This window comes from Triturus cristatus, chromosome 3_2 (genome assembly GCF_964204655.1).
Source record: "Triturus cristatus chromosome 3_2, aTriCri1.1, whole genome shotgun sequence".
In the NCBI taxonomy this organism is placed as follows: Eukaryota; Metazoa; Chordata; class Amphibia; order Caudata; family Salamandridae; genus Triturus; species Triturus cristatus.
Genome location: NC_140584.1, coordinates 1,048,917,290 through 1,048,935,207, shown reverse-complemented (window position 1 = coordinate 1,048,935,207; position 17,918 = coordinate 1,048,917,290). Strand labels below are relative to the sequence as shown.

General features: G+C 50.3%; 1 protein-coding gene and 1 long non-coding RNA gene across 2 annotated transcripts in view; one reads left to right on the top strand and one right to left on the bottom strand.

Moving 5' to 3' along the window:
- The window catches only part of LOC146859082 (uncharacterized), a 110,261-nt gene extending 96,366 nt beyond the window's left edge, over positions 1 to 13,895 (bottom strand). Inside the window, exons 1-2 of the long non-coding RNA XR_014980059.1 lie at positions 13,723 to 13,895; positions 13,435 to 13,633 (exon numbers count right to left, since the gene is read on the bottom strand). This is a non-coding gene — a long non-coding RNA (uncharacterized LOC146859082). The remainder of the gene's footprint in view (positions 1 to 13,434; positions 13,634 to 13,722) is intronic.
- Positions 1 to 17,918, top strand: part of TSPOAP1 (TSPO associated protein 1) — a 3,327,443-nt gene that overhangs the window by 16,226 nt on the left and 3,293,299 nt on the right. The gene's annotated exons all lie outside the window — the stretch shown is intronic.

The following is a 17,918-nucleotide window of genomic DNA, read 5'->3' as shown; positions in this document are numbered from 1 at the left end:
TAGTGGAGATAAATTGAAGACTTATTTCTTATAATAAATAAAATAAAAAAATTTGAAAAAGTATTGATATCTACTCTGCTTGTTCTCCCGTATACAATTACTGTCTATTGGGATGCTCAGTTAATTTTATGTCCTGAAGATGACCATGCACTAATGACAAAGGTCGAAACGCCGTCGACGCAATTGTGGCCGCAAATAATGGAGGACACATTGTTTTGTTTTGTTGTAGTTCCGGTGTTGCCCCGAAACTCCTTCTTTTATGTAATTTCTCCTTGTCTGCCACTTGTCTGGTTGTATATGTCTATCAAATGTTATATGTACCAGATTATAATTCTGAGCCTTTTGACACATCTTATTGAATACATTTTGTATGTTTTTCAAAATTTTCTTATATGGGCCTTTCTCTCTTTTCCTTGTATTTCGGTGTGTGCACCGTTATACACACAATTTGTTTCATTAATTGTTTATATATGTTTGTGCTATGATAATTTTATGAACATTCTGAACCATTGTTTGGATTAGATATGTCTGAAAATGAGGCCATTGAAGAGGAGCTTCAGAAGCAGTGAGTCCAGACAGAAGGGTCTTTCGACGACTTAATATACATCACCCCAATGATGGTGCAGACAGTAAAATGTGTTCTCAAACCTCCAAGGGCCTCACGTTCTTGCCACAAATACCAAAATGTTGCCCTAACTACAGATGCCTCTATGGAAGGCTGGGGCAGTCATCTACAATACCTACAAATGTAAGGGAAGTGGTCTACACTTCAGAAAATAATGCATATCAACCGCCTAGAGTTTAGGTTTAAATCTTTTTATTAATCGTAACCAGGTATCACGAACAACAGCAGTAACTCCTGCCTACAACGGGAGGACCAGCCTGTCTCAGAGCCCAGGGGTCGCGTCATGAGGACATCACTATACACAGCATGCCGCCTACAACCCCGTAGGGCCGGCCGCGATTAACCTCAAGCATAATCAATGGGTCCCCCGTCCCACCCGCAGCCTAGCGCTATACGGCCGCCCCTCAAGTAAAGCCCCGTGCATGACCCCTCCCGTGGCACAAGCTACCATAGGGGACCCGAAGGAGGTCACCGTCTCTCTAAAACCCAAGCCTCCTCCCGTGCCGTGAGGTCCGCTCTCCGACCCTGTCCAGGAGTGCTACCCTCTGCTCTGATACCTATGTACTCTCCCCAATTCCTACCCCCAACAATCCCTCTCAACCCTCCCACCCCGCCCTTCCCAACTCCTGATGCCCCCCCCCTCTCTCCCCTCTTCCCCCCCCCCTAGTCCAGCGCGCGCCTCTGACGACTCCCGCTCAGCTCCACAGTCCGCCCTTCAATTCTTCCCCATGTCACCTCAGGAGGCCTCCTCCTCCCGCGTAGTAAGCCGCAGGAGTCTCAGGTATCTCGGGCAGGTCAATTCTCTAAATTCCGTGACCAGTAGGGACCGCAACAGCTGCCAAAGGTCGTTAAATCGCTCCGCTTCGCCCGCCACCGCCAGTGACATTTTCTCCATCCCCAGCACATGCCACAATCTATGCAGCCAACCCGTGACTGTGGGGAGCGTGGGTGAACGCCAGTGTACAAGAATAGTCTGAACTGCCGACCCCAACGCAATGGCAATCTGTCGACCTCTACGGGACTTTAAGGGATACGTCAGCCCATTTGGGAGGCCCAACAGGGTATAAGCCGGGAAGCGCGGTATTTCGGTGTCAAAGTGGGAATCCACATTGTCTATCACCTCCTTCCAGAAGGCGGTTAGTAGGGGGCAATCCCACAGCGCGTGCGTCAGCGTTCCCTTCTGCCCGCAGCCCCTCCAACAGTCGGCCTCCCTACTATGGTCCATTTTGTGCATGCGTTCCGGGGTGTAGTACCAATATGTGGAAACTTTAGTGAAAGTCTCCGTGAGGCCGGCATGATAGGCTGAGTGTCTGGCCCTGTAAGCGACCTGCTCCCATTCGACATGGCTCAGGGATCTTCCCAACTCTCCTTCCCAGCGCTCCCTTCCCGGGTTATATAAGTGTGAGGCGGGTGTCTGGAGGAACCTATACAGGTCACTGATAAGCTTTGTGTCGGACGAGCGGGTCAGGAGCCAGCGCTCATACGGGAGGAGTCGCCGGTCCGCCATCTCTCGCACCTGAGGGTGCAGAGCCCAGTGACGAACCTGCATGTAGCGCAATCTTTCGGAGTCTGGGAACCCATACTCCTGTCTGAAGCTCGTGAAGGGAAGGATCCCCTCTGGGCCGTACACATACACAATGCCCGGCATCCGGCCGGCCGCCAGTGCTCAAACGCCCCTCTCTCCATTCCCGGGGTGAAGTCCGGATTCTCCACGATGGGTGTCAACGGGGAGGGGAATGACGTCAAGCCATACACCAGATTCGTGGCATCCCATACCCGTAGGGTCACTTTAGTGATAAAGGAGGCGTATAGATTAGCCAGACGGTGAGCTCGGCGCAGGAACGGTATCTCCTGCAGAGGTCGTCCCGCCACCGCCTGATCCTGGAAGAGCCAGTGTTTGTCCGACTCCCAGCGGCTCCATTCCACGAGATAACGCAGCTGTGATGCGTAAAAGTATTTACGAAGATCCGGAATCCCGAGACCTCCCGCCTCCGGCGACAACATCGAGCGTGCCCTTCGCATCCTAGGTTTCCGGCCCTGCCAAATGAAACGCCCCAGGTCGGATTGCATCTTCCGAAGCCATTCCGCGGGGGGCTGCAGCGGGAGTGCCCGAAACAAGTACAATATCTGAGGCAGGATTGTCATTTTGACTGCCGCAACTCTTCCCAGCAGTGATAGGGTATTGCGGTCCCATCGAGCTAGTTCTTCTCGAACCTTCGAACCCAAGGCGGCATAGTTTGCCGTTACCATTGCAGGTAGAGTGGGGGCCAGCTGGATCCCAAGGTAGGACACCAAGTCCGAGGACCACAGTATCGGAACTCTCTGCCGTAATAAGGCTTTGGTCCCCGACGCTAAGGAAAGATCCAATGCCACTGACTTCCCCATATTCATTCTGAACCCCGACACCGCCGCAAACGAGGTGAGCTCCGCTATGCAGGCCGGCAAGGCAGAGAGCAGATCGTCCAGTGAGAAGATCACATCATCCGCATAGAGGCTTACGGCGTGACTGAACCCCCCGAACTTCACCCCCTTCACCGCCTGATTATCCCGCACCCGCTGTGCAAAGGGCTCCATATATAGGGCGAACAACCAGGGCGACAGCGGGCAACGCTGTCTCGTGCCTCTTTCGATGTCAAAGCTCTGGGAGCAGCAGCCATTCACTCTCACTACTGCGGTCGGGAAACGATAGATCATACAGCGGAATTTCTCCCCCATCCCCACCTTCGTTAGGACCTGTTCCAGGTACGGCCAATGGACCCTGTCAAACGCCTTCTCTGCGTCCACTGACAGTAACATTCGTTCCCCGGGGATCCGTGATGCTTTTTCTATAAGGTGTGTGATTCTTTTGGTGTTGTCCACTGTCTGCCGCCCCGGTACAAAGCCCGCTTGATCCGGATCTATTAGTCCCGGGAGGAAAGGCGCCAACCGACTTGCCAAAATCCCGGTATAGAGCTTGAGGTCGATGTTTAAGAGCGATATAGGCCTGTACGAGCTACACTGCGTCCGATCCTTCCCCGGTTTGGGGATGACCACCAGGGACGCCCGCAGCAGGTCCGGCGGTATGGCCCCCCGCGTCGCGAAAGAGTTGAATAACCGCGTAAGGAGTGGCGCGAGCGACGAGCAAAACGTCTTATAAAAGAGGGAGGTATACCCATCCGGGCCCAGGGATTTACCGTGCTTCAGCTTAGCTATGGCGGAGACGACCTCCTCGATCCGGATCTCTTTATCCAGTGCTTCCGCCTGCGTAGGTGTCAGGGATGGCAGAGAGACCGACTCTAGGTATGCTGCTGTGGCGGGCCCATCCGTGGGGTCTCCCGCGTACAAATCCGCATAATACCTACGAAAGAGCTCTGCGATATGGGCGTCCTCTGTGGCCACCAGCCCCGTGGGGTCGGTGATCGTTTTCACCGTCTGAGTCTGCCGAGCTATTCTCAATTTGCTCGCTAATAGCCGACCACATTTGTCCCCCCCTGTGTAGTAGGCGTGCCGGAGGCGCAGTGCCGCATACTCCGCACGGTCCATGTCCAGAGTCGTCAGGAGCTTCCTTGCTCCCACGAGCTGCCGCCAGACACGCGGTGCGCCCGTCCGTCTGTGTATGTGTTCCAGTTCACTCACCTGTTGTGTGAGCTCCTCCCGCTTCTGTCGCCGGCTCGTGTTATCCGCCGCGGAAAGCGCGATAAACTCCCCTCGGAGCACTGCCTTCAGCGCCGCCCACTGTGTCGCTCGCGACGTGTCTGGGGTCTCATTGTGAGTCAAGTAGTCCCGAATCGCCGTTGTCACTTGCTGGACTACCTCTCGCCCATGTAGTAACGCATCTCATAGACGCCAGACACGGGGAGGTTGGGAAACCGGCGGTAGGCAGAAGGAGGCTGTCACCGGGGCGTGATCTGACATGGAGATCACCCCAATGTCCGCCGCCGTGGCCAGCGCACAGGCCGGGCCCGTGACCAGAAAATTATCTAGCCGCGCGTAGGTCTTGTGTGCGTGCGAATAGAAAGAGTAATCCCTGTCCGCCGGGTGAAAGTGACGCCAGAGGTCCACTAGGTCCATGGCCGCTAGTTGGGCCCTGCACCCCGCCGAGAACTCTCCGGTCTGCGGCGAGCGGGGGGCAGACCTATCAAGGGCAGCATCAAAGACCATGTTAAAGTCGCCTCCTACAATAATGTGTCTATCCGGCGTAGCTGTGACCGGGCCCAACGCCCCGCTGAGGAAGCGTTCTTGATGCTCATTCGGGCTGTAAAGGGACCCGCCCGTGAAGGGGAGGCCGGCCACCCTAAATCTATACGCCCAAAATCTGCCTTTTTGTTCCGTCTGTTTGTGGAGCACTTCCCCCCCGAAAGTGCCGGGCAACCAGTATCGCCACCCCCACCGTTTTAGTGTTACTGGACGAGAAGAACTGGGTGGGGAAAGCTGAGGAGCGCAGCCTAGCACAGTCGCGGGGTAGGAGATGAGTCTCCTGTAGAAGATAAATATCGGCCCGAGTGCCTTCTAAGAGGGAGAGGACGGCTCGTCGTTTAATCGGGTTGTTGAGGCCCCTGACATTCAGTGTGACAATTTTAAGTGCCATGGGCGTCATTGGCAGTGGCAAGCATGACAGCTGGGCCCCCACAAGGACCCACGGACCTGAGTGTACGCGCCGCTACTGTGGCCGTGTTTCCGGGCACGCGCTGGACTCCCCCTCCCCCCCCCCCCCCCTCCCCCCCTGCAACCCCCCATCCCCCTCCCCCCCCAATTCCTGCAACCAACACCCCAACCACCCCGCCACTCATCCTTCGGCAATGTGCCAACATTTCCCAAACCCCCTCGGGCATTGCCCCCCTCCCCCTCCCCTCAACCTGAGTCAACATTGTCCAAGTCCAGTCCCGGAGGGACAAGTCTTTGGTAAAGTACTCTAGTGGACGTCCAGCCACCGAACCCCCCTCCCCCGCCCCCACCCCAAACTGGCCCCCAAACCTGCTTAGTGTCAAAGGCTGTGATGAGCTCCCCCCGGAGCGGACCTACGCCGTCGGCGCCGTATCACTTAATCCAGTATTCTCCGCCACCTCGGACACCGCCTCCGCCATGCTGGCTCTGATGGTGGGTGAGTCTGGTCTCGCATGCCGTACCGGGTTGTCTCGCCTCGACACCCGCTGCCAGCCATCGCTGCCGGCGCGCCTCCGCGGAGCCGCGTCCTCCTCCGGTGCCGGTATGCCCAAGACCCCACATGTCTCCTGCAATGATCGTAATTGATGCATAGTGCCATTCCATCGGAATATGAGTCTGAACGGGTGTCCCCATGCGTATGGTGTTTCGTGCGACCTCAGGAAGTCGGTGGCAGTCTTGAACGCTTTCCGTTTCTGAAGCGTGATGGCGGACAGATCCTGATACAGGGCGACCGGGCGACCCCGGAAGGTGAGGGGCTGCTTCCTCCGAGCCTCCGCCAGGATGCGCTCCTTGAGCGGGTAGTCCGGGAGAAAGGCTAAGATGTCCGGGGGCGGCAACGACGCCCCTGCGCCGCGGCCCTACTCGATGCGCCCTGTCGATCCGTATGTTGAACCCGTCCGGCTTTTCCAGGACCTCCCGGAACAGATCCTGCAGGTAGCCCGCCATGTCCGTCCCTTCTTCTGTGAGCGGAATGCCTCGGACTCTGATGTTGTTGCGTCGCGATCTGTTTTCTAGATCCTCGGCGTGCGCCTGAAGGTCGATCTGCTGATCCCGGAGACGAAGCACCTCCTGTTGCAGCCGTTCTAGTTCCTCATCTCTGTTCCGTCCGGCATCCTCTATCGTGGCCACACGTTCTCCCAGGCTGTCCACCTCCCGCCGGACCTCCCGCACCTCGCCGGCTATCTCCTTCTTCAGGGCTTGGAAATCCTCCTGTAAGGAGCCGAAAAGAGATTCCATGAAGGATCTGGTTATCGGAGGCTCCCCGCCGTCGTTGCCCAACGTTCCTCCGGAGGGGCCGGGCGACTGCTGCCCCCGGTCAGCTCTCTGCTGGTTCCTGCCCAGTAGTTCGGGGAGAGTGCGTTCCCCCTTGCGTCCTCCCTTGCTGCCCGCCATGGGCTCCGGGACTCAATGCTGATCGCCCCGTCAATGCCACAGACGCCCCACGTGGGCTCCTGTCCCGCTTCTGCGTCTCCGGGGCCCCGGGCGTCCCCCACCACGCCCCTCTCCGTGGTGCTCCTGCGGCTGCTTACACGCTCCGGTGTTCTGCCTGTATGCCCCTCCGGGTCTCCTCCTGTTCCTGTGTTCAAGGCGCCTTTGTCGCCACCGGGGGCCGCGAATCCCCCTCCAGCTCGCCACCCTCCGCACCAGGTCCGTCCACAGCTAGCGCTTCATGCGCATGTCCCTCCACGGGGAGCGTGCAGGTCGGGGCTCGTCCCTCCTGACCCCGGTGTTCGTGTTAATGAGGCAAGGCCCTCCAGGCACTCCCCCTAGGCAGCAGGGCCCATCCAATCGCGAAGCTGGGCCGGGGAATGGAAAAACAGGGGGGGGGGGGCTTCCCAGTGGCCCCCCCTGTGACCCAGCAGCTTCACCCCCCCGGGGGCAGCCCCGTAGCCCACGCGTGCACCACAGGCCTTTGTCCGCTCCGGTACCTCTGGGGTGGGGGGCCTGCACCTCACTCTCGGGCCACCTTCCGCACAGCGCTACTGCCAGCACCATCGCCGTAGGCACTCCACCGGGCCAGCAACTGTTCCACCGCTCTCCGCTGGGGCCGCAGGGCGCCTCGGATCCCGCACTCCAAGCGCCGTCTCCGCTTTTTCAACCGCCGGGGGCGGGGTCACACCCCCCCCAGCCCGATCACCTCCTCCGTTGCGCTGTGCTGCCGCTTGCCTCGATCCGGGCCGCTGCCGGGCCCCTGTTCGTCGCGTGGGCCGTCTCTGCGTGCTGCGGCCGGCCGCTCCTACAAAGCCGGGCGTCCTCGCAGGTAAGGGTCCGGGCCTGCAGCCACTCGCGTCGGCCCAATGCTCCGCCCCCTCCCGGCCGCGGTCACTGGAGCGCTCTGGCGGGTGCTGCGGGCAGTCCTGAAGCACTCCGGGCAGCCAGGTCGCTTCTACCGGCCCACCAGAGTCTCCGCTGCTCAGTCCCCGTTCCTCCGGGGGGAGATGCGGCAGTAGGCCCGGTCTAGGGGCTCAGGGAAGCGGGAACCAGCGGAGAGTCCGTCCGCTCACCCCGCCATCTTGGCCACGCCCCTGCCTAGAGTTTAAAGCCATCTTTCTCACCCTTCAAGCGTTCCTGCCAAGGATAGCAGGGTCATCTGTGCTATCCTTGGTCGTACAGACAATACAAACAGCATGCATTATGTCAACAAGCAAGGGGGCATGAGATTGCTAGCACTCTTTCAGGAAGCCCAACTGCTCTGGTGTTGGCTAGCAACTCACAAGATTTCTCTGAGGGCCAAGCATTTCTCCGGCATAAGCAACACTTTGACGGATTCACTCAGCAGAGCCAAGGAAGGATGTCACAAGTGGGAATTGAATCAGTCTGAGCTGAACAACATATTTTCACAATGGGACAGCCAGCACTGGACTTCTTTGTGACCAATGAGAACACCAAATGCCAGTTCTACGCCAGTCGATACCAGCTCCCGGGGTCATGGGAGAATGCCCTTTTGAACAGATGGTCCAGGATGTATGCATACGCTTCACCCCCCCCCACCCCTCCCCCCCACCCTTACCATTAATACCGAAGGTTCTCAACAAAATGAAATGGAAACGCTGTCGCCTCATCTTGATTGCTCCCATGCAGTCCAGACAACACTGGTTCACGGAGCTTCTCCTGTTCTCATAATGCAATCCCATGTGCTTACGGCCCTACCAGCTCTCTTGACAATGAAGCAAGGTCATGTTCTGCACCTGGACCCAGCCTCTTTCCACTTATTTGCATGGCTCCTGAATTCCAATAATTCTGAGGTCTGAATATCCCTCAGGGTTGCACAGATATTCTATCCAAAGCAAGAGCTGATGCCACCATCAAAACGTTCATATTAAAATGGAAAAGTTTCTACCTATGGTGTCAACGATCTGACCTGCATCCGCCACAGGCATCTCCTGAGCAGATCCTTCCTTAACTCCTTTCGCGTTGCTCTATCAGGTTTGCTGCAGTACTCTATCAAAGTGCATCTCTCTACTCCACAAGAATAATTAAACAATTAATGAAGGACTGTTTAGAGCATTTCCTCCAATATGAGCTCCTCCCCTGGAATGGGACTTCAACGTGGTCCTCTCTCAGCTTATTAAACCTCCATTTCAACCTATTTATAGAGCGGATCTTAAGATTCTCACTTGGAAGGTAGTGTGTTGCTGTAACTTCAGCTTGAATAGTGAGCAAAATACAAGCTTTCACAACTCTGGATCCTTTCTAACGCTTCACTAATGACTATGTTCTGCATAAAACAAATCCAAAATGTATTTCCAAAGTCCCATCTCAGCTCCAGCTCAACAAACCCATCGTACTACAAACTTTTTTCCCTAATCTGACTTTGGCAGCATAAAGATCTTGCTTTAGGCTTGACATTAAAAGGTGCCTAAAATTTTACCTGCATTTTACTTAACAGATTCGAAAAACTGATCAACTATTAATATCTTATGGACAATCTAAGAAAGGTACTTCAGTCACAAAGGCAACCATCACAAAGTGGATCTCTGTCACAGTCCAATTTTGCCACTCCACGTCTGGCAAACCACTTCAACAATGGCCCACTCAACAAGGGCAGTGTCCACTTCGGCTGCCCTCTTTGTAGTGTACCTCTGGAGAAAATATGCAGCGACATGGGAGCGCAACAATACTTTCACACAGCACTATTGCCTTTAATCGGTACAGAACAGTGATGCAGCCATGGGACAGGCAGTGCTACGACATTTATTCCAGTAAGGAATATTTACAAGCACAGCTTTTATAATATATATTCATTCCTGTATTGGAACTTTCATAGATTCACATGCTTGAATCTTTCCTCGTCGTCGAGATGGGATTCCCCGGTACCTTAAAAGAGCAATGTCACAATAGACATAAAACATAGAGGTCTTAGGCCTTTTAGTTTAGTAACATTTCACTGTTAAAAAAGGACCAAACTTAAGAGTCAACCAATCAGGCCATACCACCTTTTAGAACCTTCCTGAGTGAGGCTGCATTCCCTCAGATTTTCTACTGCATGTCATGCTAGGGCGTTTCCGCTCAGTTTGTTCGAGTCATCTGCTTGAAGAGCACTTTCAAACATTTGGTCATCAACATTGGAAGATTTTCTTTACAACTACCTTTATCGTTATCTTGGTGATTCAAACTGATTTCCATCATGTCAGAAACACTAAAAAAGGGGCTCTTCAGGCCTTGTGACACTTGTAAAAAGAAGAGGCTGCATGTCAATGACCCTCATAAAGACTGTATCTACTGTCTCTATCCAGAGCACAAAACAAAAGACTGCAAGGTATGTTGTACATTTTCTGCCAAAACTTTAAAAGATCGGTAAAGGATAGTCTCCTTCTTGGGCTCCAGAGACTCAAATCCAGAGACAACCCGGTCTCTTATGTGGAAAGCGACACCTCATCCAATCTTCTAAAACACCTATCAAAAGACCTAGAGATGATCCTGAACCTCATATCTCTGTTACCTTCTAAAAATGCTTCAGAAAGACCTATGAGGGTGCACAGCAGCCCCTCCAAATTGCCTCACAAACGTGCCCTTCTACCACCTAGTAATGACAAAAATAAGTCTGATTTTCCCTCCAAATATCTTCATAAATCGACTTTTGTGCCCCCAACTCCTCTACCTTAAGTGAAGCATGTGTTAAAAAAACGTCTTTAGCACAGCAGATGGATGGGTCGTCAACGGCATCCCCGTCGATGAGGACAAATCAACACTGTCCACAGTCACTTAAGTGGTGTCTACCATTACCACTATTACGGTGTTCATCTTTGTTAGAAATGGGATTTTTGGCAGGCTAGGGCGTGGGCCAAAGCCAGGCAAAAATCGCCACTCTAGTCAGGATAAGGGAGTTACACGTCTAAAATAACGCCTGCTCACCCCCTTTGGTAGCTTGGCACGAGCAGCCAGGCTTATCTTAGAGGCAGTGTGTAAAGCATTTGCACATAACCGACAGTGATACAGTGTACGCACTACAAAAGAACACCTCACCAGTTTAGAAAAATATCCAATATTTTTATATAATTAAAACAAGACCCAAAAATACGCTGATTAAAAATAGTTCCTTGTGTGGATAGCTACGTTCGGGCTACTACGGCGTTGTGAGCACACAAATCCAAAACAGTTCTGGCTGGCCACGGCGTTGCAGGCCAGATACGGGGTCGGGAAGACCCGCAAACAGTACCTTTAGAAATGCAGGGCGCTGGTGACCTCTGGGTCGAGTCTCCGAGGACACGGCATCCGCAGACGTCGGTTCCGGAGGTCAGTGCAGGAGTCGTTGGGCCCTTGAAGTTGCTCGCATTGCAGGTCGAGCTCCTCTCGAGCGCTGGCGCCGGCAGGCGTCTGGAGCTGCGGTCCGAAGCGCAGCGGTGCGGTGACCCCAGGTCGCGGTGCGAGCAGTGGCTCGGTGACGGCATCAGATGGCGTTGTCGGTGAGACCAGGGTCACGGTGCGAGATGAAGGCGGTGCTCGCCACGGTGCTAGCAGGTCACGGTGCAAGCAGCGGCGTCGTCGTTGCTGAAGCTCTGTCATCGGCGGGGGAACGGGAGTCGATGGTGACGGAGTCGGTGGGCCAAGGCTGCGGTGTGGGATGAGGGCGGTGCGTCGTGTAACTTACGAGCGGTGCCCCCGAACCACTGTGCAAGCAGCGGCGTCGATCTCGGCGGGAAGTGGCATCATCAGGAAGGCCAAGGCATCCTCGTGAAGCAAGACGGTGCGGATTGCGGTGTCCGCAGGTCACATGGCGAGCAGTGGCTCGGTGGTGGCGTCAACAGGCATCGTCGGTGAGACTAGGGTCGCGGCGGTGCTCTCTGCGGTGCCAAAGCTTCGGCATGAAGCGAGGCGGTGCTCACAGGTCGCGGTGCAAGCAGTGGCGGCATCGGTGAGACCAGGGTGGCGGTGCCCTCTGCGGTGCCAAAGCTTCGCGCGAGGCGGTGCGCAGTGCGGTGCCCACAGGTCGCGGTGCAATCAGCGGCTCGGTGGCGGCGTCAACAGTCTCGTCAGTGAGACCAGGGTTGCGTTGCGGTGATGCCCTCTGCGGTGCCTTCAGGTCACGGAGTCGGCAGCGGCGTCGTAGACCTCGTTGAGTTTGTTTTCGTCGGGTTGCAGCACAAAACACACAGTCCCCAGTGCTGCGGGTCGAAGAACTTGAAGTCTTTGCTGTTTCTGAGACTTCGTGAACAGGGGGCAAGCTCTACCTCAAGCCCTTGGAGAGACTCACAAATTAGGTTGCAGAAAGTCCAGTCTAGGGCTTTCACTGCCCAAGACAGAAGCAGCTACTGCAGGTCAGCCCAGCAAAGCAGTCGCTCCTTTTTGCAGCTTCTCCGGCTCTTCTTCTTGGCAGTCTTGTTCCAGATGAGTTCTAAAGTTCAGGGGTCTGGGAACCAGTATTTATGTCCAAAAATCCTTTGATCTTTCAGGCAGAGGGTGCCTGTGCCCAGCCAGAACCAGTTTGGCCTTCTCTGGTGTGAATTCCTGGCAGGAGGTGGAGACTGCCTTGTCAGAGGCAGACCAGGCCCTTTGAGGTGCAAGGAAATCTCCTCTCCCTTCCCCCATTGCAGCCCAGGTCAATTCAGCCCTTTCCTGACCTACCTAGACCCTCTGGAGCCATTCTGGCCCCCAGCCTTCTGTCATCCAAAACCCAGACAGGCAATCCACATTCCAGCAGAGGCACATGGGATGACTGAGCAAGAAAATCCCTATTTTCTGAAAATGGTATTTTCAAACACAGAATGTAAAAATCACCCTCACTAAAAGAGGCATCTTTAGATTCTGAGTTCAGGCATACTAAATTCTATTTTCTTACCGAATTCCCTGTTCCAGTTATGTTTATAAGATGTTAAACAAACCTCCCATTGTATCCTACAGGGAACTGGTAGCCTTGCAATAGTGAACAACAAAATGGGCTGTAATTCACTATTAGTGAAACCAAAAAACAAGGGAACCCTATTCACATGGAGCCTGGGTAGTAAATCTAGAGAGGAAACAATGGCTCCTGTAGAATAATAACCAGCTATATGATAGAAAAAGCACAATGGCAATATATAGGGTTTGAGACGGAGTCAGAAAGAAAATTGGCTTTACACATCGGAAAGTCAATACATAATAATATTGTTTGTATTTTTGATAAGCAACAAATAAACAGTGTATAAATACACAATAGAATTAAATACAATCTGAGGATTAGCAAACAATCGTAAAAAGTGTCCCAGTGATTGATCCTAAACTAAAAGTGACATAACATGTGACATATGTAAAAGGTTTCAATTATTTTAAGCATAAAGGCGACCATAAGGAATAAAGCAATACAATTCATAACACTTGTTCATCGTAAGTGTTGAATAATGATTCGCCCTTCTTTACTGTCGACGGCGTTTCAACCTTATTTAGGATAAAGGGTCTCTTCAGGACCTTAAAATGTTGGGACACCTAGGGAAAGAGGAATGATCCCATCAGGGCGGGGTCCTATTTAGAGAACAGAGTGGGCAAAGGCTCTTTTTATGCAAAAGTACCTGAACGGTGGTCTGCGCTGCCTGATATGTAGAGACAATGACACTGTGCAAATAGTGAAAGAAATGAACTCGGAGAGTACCCGGCCGGGTGCTGTGAATAAAAATTCAAGTATGATTAATGAAACAGGCTTTACGTGCCTAGGCGCAAAACTGATACTTGTAGAAGTAGAAATCACTTACCACTTGTGAGGGTGGTATCAGGCAGTCAAACAGGAGAATCAATGTGGATCTCCGTTACAATCATAGGTCGTAGTATTCAATATTGGTTAGCCATTAAGCGTGTAATAGCGCTCTGGATGCGGGGAGACTGGGGGATATTGGAGTATGAAACCAGGTGGGCCTGATAGTAGCTCTCACTATGCTCGTGGTCGGTGATGCACTGCAATAAAATACAAACGAGTATGATTTTAGAGGTATCCGGTGTACCTCTATAAAGCGGTATGCGGGGTTAGGGAAAGTCGTCTTTACCTTTCACACGGCGGTTACCGTATCCCAACTCCCCGCAAGTTACTGGAACAGAGGAGCGTCAATCTCCCTGTATGGTGCGGTGACAGTGATTAAGGGTCGGGACGCGGTATTTAAAGGTGATTCGGCAATGAAATGCAGACCGGCAGATCGAGCTGTGGAGCGCAGAACATGGATTCAATCCATGAATCTGCATTTCGTAACTTAGCAACCTGTCACGTGCAGGTTGAATACGCGTAACCAGGAAGTGAAGAGAGCGATGTGAGGCCACAGTGTCTTTGTTGCTAATAAAGTTACAGGTGCGCGCCTCTCATTTAATGCGCGCTGCAACCAGTCTTAATAGTGTGAACTTTAGTGTATATAGCAACGCATTGTCACTGTTTTTGAAGAAGGGCAAAGATCATTTGACTGTACCAAGGATGACGCACAGATGCGGATTTTGATTGATGTCACATATTAAATCCTAACCAGTAATTAAACATCATGTTACATTGAAAGCTTAGCAGTGCATCTCTTAATAGTGTGAACATCAATGTAAATTGCTGTTTTACAAAGAGACTCCAGTCAGTTGGTTATAACAAAGTGAATCCTAACAAGTAATTAAACATCATGTTACGTTCACAGCTTACCAATGCATCTCTTAATGGTTTTAGGAGACAAGGGTACCCCGATATGTGAACCTGGGGTGATAATGAAGAGTTAAGAACAATGGTTCAAGGATGGCCCAAAAGGGTCCAATAGAAAAGGTGACCCAGGCAGGGTCACTTGTTTTTTAAGATAAGTGAAATCAATTCCGTAGGGAGCAGGAGACAAAGTACGTAAAGGGTCATGTAGGTCAAAAGATAGCAGGTATTTATTTAAACAAAGTCAATTTTAGAATGCTCACAAAATAAGAAAAGCGTGGTGTGAAATAGTGATAGTAGTTTTAAAAAGACATCGCATTGACAACAATATAGTAGTTGAATTCCATAATTGATCTTTACAAGTTATAAAGAATTCATGTTGTGGGGTGGTCGACGGCGTTTCGAACCCAATTATTGGGGTTCATCTTCAGGACAGTGGTGAGCATGTATTTTGAAGTTAAACTGCCCGTAAAGTTCCTAGAGTCTCCAAAGTGGGAGGCAGGGGCAGTGAATGGGAGCCTGAGGCCGAGCAGTCAGAGACGTCCTGCAGCTGTTGGGGCTGGCTGATGAATCCGCATTCATCAGCCAGCCCCAACAGCTGCAGGATGTCTCTGACTGCTCGGCCTCAGGCTCCCATTCACTGCCCTGTCGCCCCTCTAAAGAAAATTACATTCTCCAGGCGGATCTATGTACTGCCAAGCTGCTTGTTTTCAAATAATTAACCTTTGAAGCCCCTGCCTCCCACTTTGGAGACTCTAGGAATTCTTTATAACTTGTAAAGATCAATTATGGAATTCAACTACTATATTGTTGTCAATGCGATGTCTTTTTAAAACTACTATCACTATTTCACACCACGCTTTTCTTATTTTGTGAGCATTCTAAAATTGACTTTGTTTAAATAAATACCTGCTATCTTTTGACCTACATGACCCTTTACGTACTTTGTCTCCTGCTCCCTACGGAATTGATTTCACTTATCTTAAAAAACAAGTGACCCTGCCTGGGTCACCTTTTCTATTGGACCCTTTTGGGCCATCCTTGAACCATTGTTCTTAACTCTTCTCTTAATGGTTTAAACATCAATGAAAATTCCAACGCATTTGTCAATGTTTTATAAAAAGACAAATCGGTTGGTTATCTCAGGGATAAGAATTAGAAATATCTAGTGGTTGGAGATTTAAATGTATGTGTCAGATCGTGAATCTTAACACGTGATTAGACATCATATTACATTCATACAACGCGTCACATTTTGCTGTAGGAAGCGCATTACGTTGATATTGGAAATATTGAGAACAATAAATTAGAAGTGATAAAGATTCTGTTAAACTTTTAGAATACAATTGGCATAAAGAGAAGCCAAAGTGTCAGTATCCACACAGGAATGTAAATCTGACTGTTGCACAGTGATTATGAGTGAGTGCAAGGCAGCATATTATTGAAAAACACATCGTCTGACAATGATGGTGCACATTTAGCTAGCATACTAGTGAAGACCATTCCTGTGAGTCTATAATTAAATGTTAAGGGTGGTGACAAAACCACGCCATTCTTCAGCCGAATTCAACCCTTGTATAATAGAATTAGTGCGTTCGATTCAGTGGCATTCTAGTCGTTGTAAGATCTGTGATAGATCTCCGCCCCTAGTGGGAGCTAACACTTTATCTATCACTTGCTAGCGGATATCGTCTGATGTGTGACCTTTTTCCAGGAAGTGATTGACCAAGGAAGCATTAGGAACCAAGTTCCTGATTCTACTACGATATTGTCCAATTCGTGCTTTAACTGGTTGTTGGGTTTGTCCAATATAGAGCAATCCGCATGAACATGTTATACAATACACAACATTTTTAGTGTTGCAGTTTGCATAGAATTCAAGCTTCTGGTTCACATTTCCATGTTCAAACTACTTAGTGTTAGCTGTGAATGCACAGGCAACACAATTGCCACATTTGTAATGTCCTTTCACCTCCGGTAATCCCCAGACTGACTGCAACGATCTAGTCGTTTGTAGTGGACTTTCCAAAGACAATTAATGAGATGATCTTTCATATTTCTGCCTCTTTTAAAAGCAAACATGGGAACATCAATACTGGAATCTATACTTTTAATATTGTGCCAGTTCTTTGTTATTAACTTGCGAATTTGGTTAGTATGTATTCCAAAAGTGGTGACACAAATGAGTCTATTTGTTTTAGATTTTTCTTTTGGGGTAAGTAATGTTTCTCTGGGGCAAAACCAGGCTCTTTTGAGAATTTTTTTTACTAACTTCTTTGGGTATCCTCTAGTTAGCAGTTTCTCTCGTACGTAATACATTGGCTTCTCTCATATAGTCCTCTTTTTTTTTTGTGCAATTGCGACGCAGTCGCAGAAACTGTCCATATGGTAAACCATCTCTTAGTACACCCGAATGGTGACTGTTATAGGCAAGTAGAGTATTGCGTTCTGTTGGTTTTCTGTGTAGAGAAGTATATAGTTTACCTTCATGATATAGAATGTTTAGATCCAGAAAAGCAATACTAGATTTGTGTATGGTGGAGGTAAATGTTGCTGTACTGTGTTTAGATACAGAACAAAGTCATTAAACTCAGAAATGGTGTCTGACCAAATTAAAAAAATATCATCTATGTACCGCTTCCAACAGGTGATTTTGGAGCGGTACATATTGGTGTCATTAAGGACAAACTTATGCTCTAGATAATCCATATAGATATTCGCTAGATTTGGGTCGAAAATTGCCCCCATACTGGTACCAGAGCATTGTTGATAATAGTTCCCTTCAGATACAAAATAATTATGTGTCAATGCAATCTGTAGAAGTGCAACAATAAAAGAAGTGGGGACCTGGGTAGGTCTTGGTCTGGTATCTAGTAGATCGTTGATTACTTGTATACACTCCTGTTGTGGTATGTTCGTATAAAGCGAAGTAATGTCAAGGGCAGCAAGCCAATTTTGTTCGATGTCATATGGCCTATCTTCTAGCAAATTTATCATGTGCATGGAATGTCTAACATAGGTTTCTTGTAACAGGACGTAATCTTTGATAAAGAAATCTATATATTTACCGATGGGTTCAAGAATTGAACCACAGCCGGAAAGTATTGGGCGTCCAGGAGGATTGGTGGTATTTTTGCGTATCTTGGGAAGGGTATACAAAACTGGGGTTTTTGGGTGATCTGCGTTAAGGTACTCAAATTCTTTTTTGTTGACAAACCCTTGCTCTAGGCCTTCTCTAGTTTGTTTGAGAATCTCTTCCTTTATTTCAGCAAGTGGATTACTGTCCAGTTGTAATGACTTTCTTCTCCTATTTGTTTCCTGATCTCTGTATCATAATCCTTTCTGTTTTGAACAACAATACCGCCTCCTTTATCTGCAGGTTTCAATATGATTGAGTTATCACTTTTTAAACTCTCTAGAGCTTTTCGTTCATCCAAACTAATGTTGTATGGTATAAATTGTTTGTTATTCTTCAAATTGTCTATTCCTGCTAGTATTAGTCTCTCAAATGTCAATAATTCAGGTGGCATCATTCCATTGGTGGGGTAAAAGGTCGATGGTGGTCTAAGTCCTGTT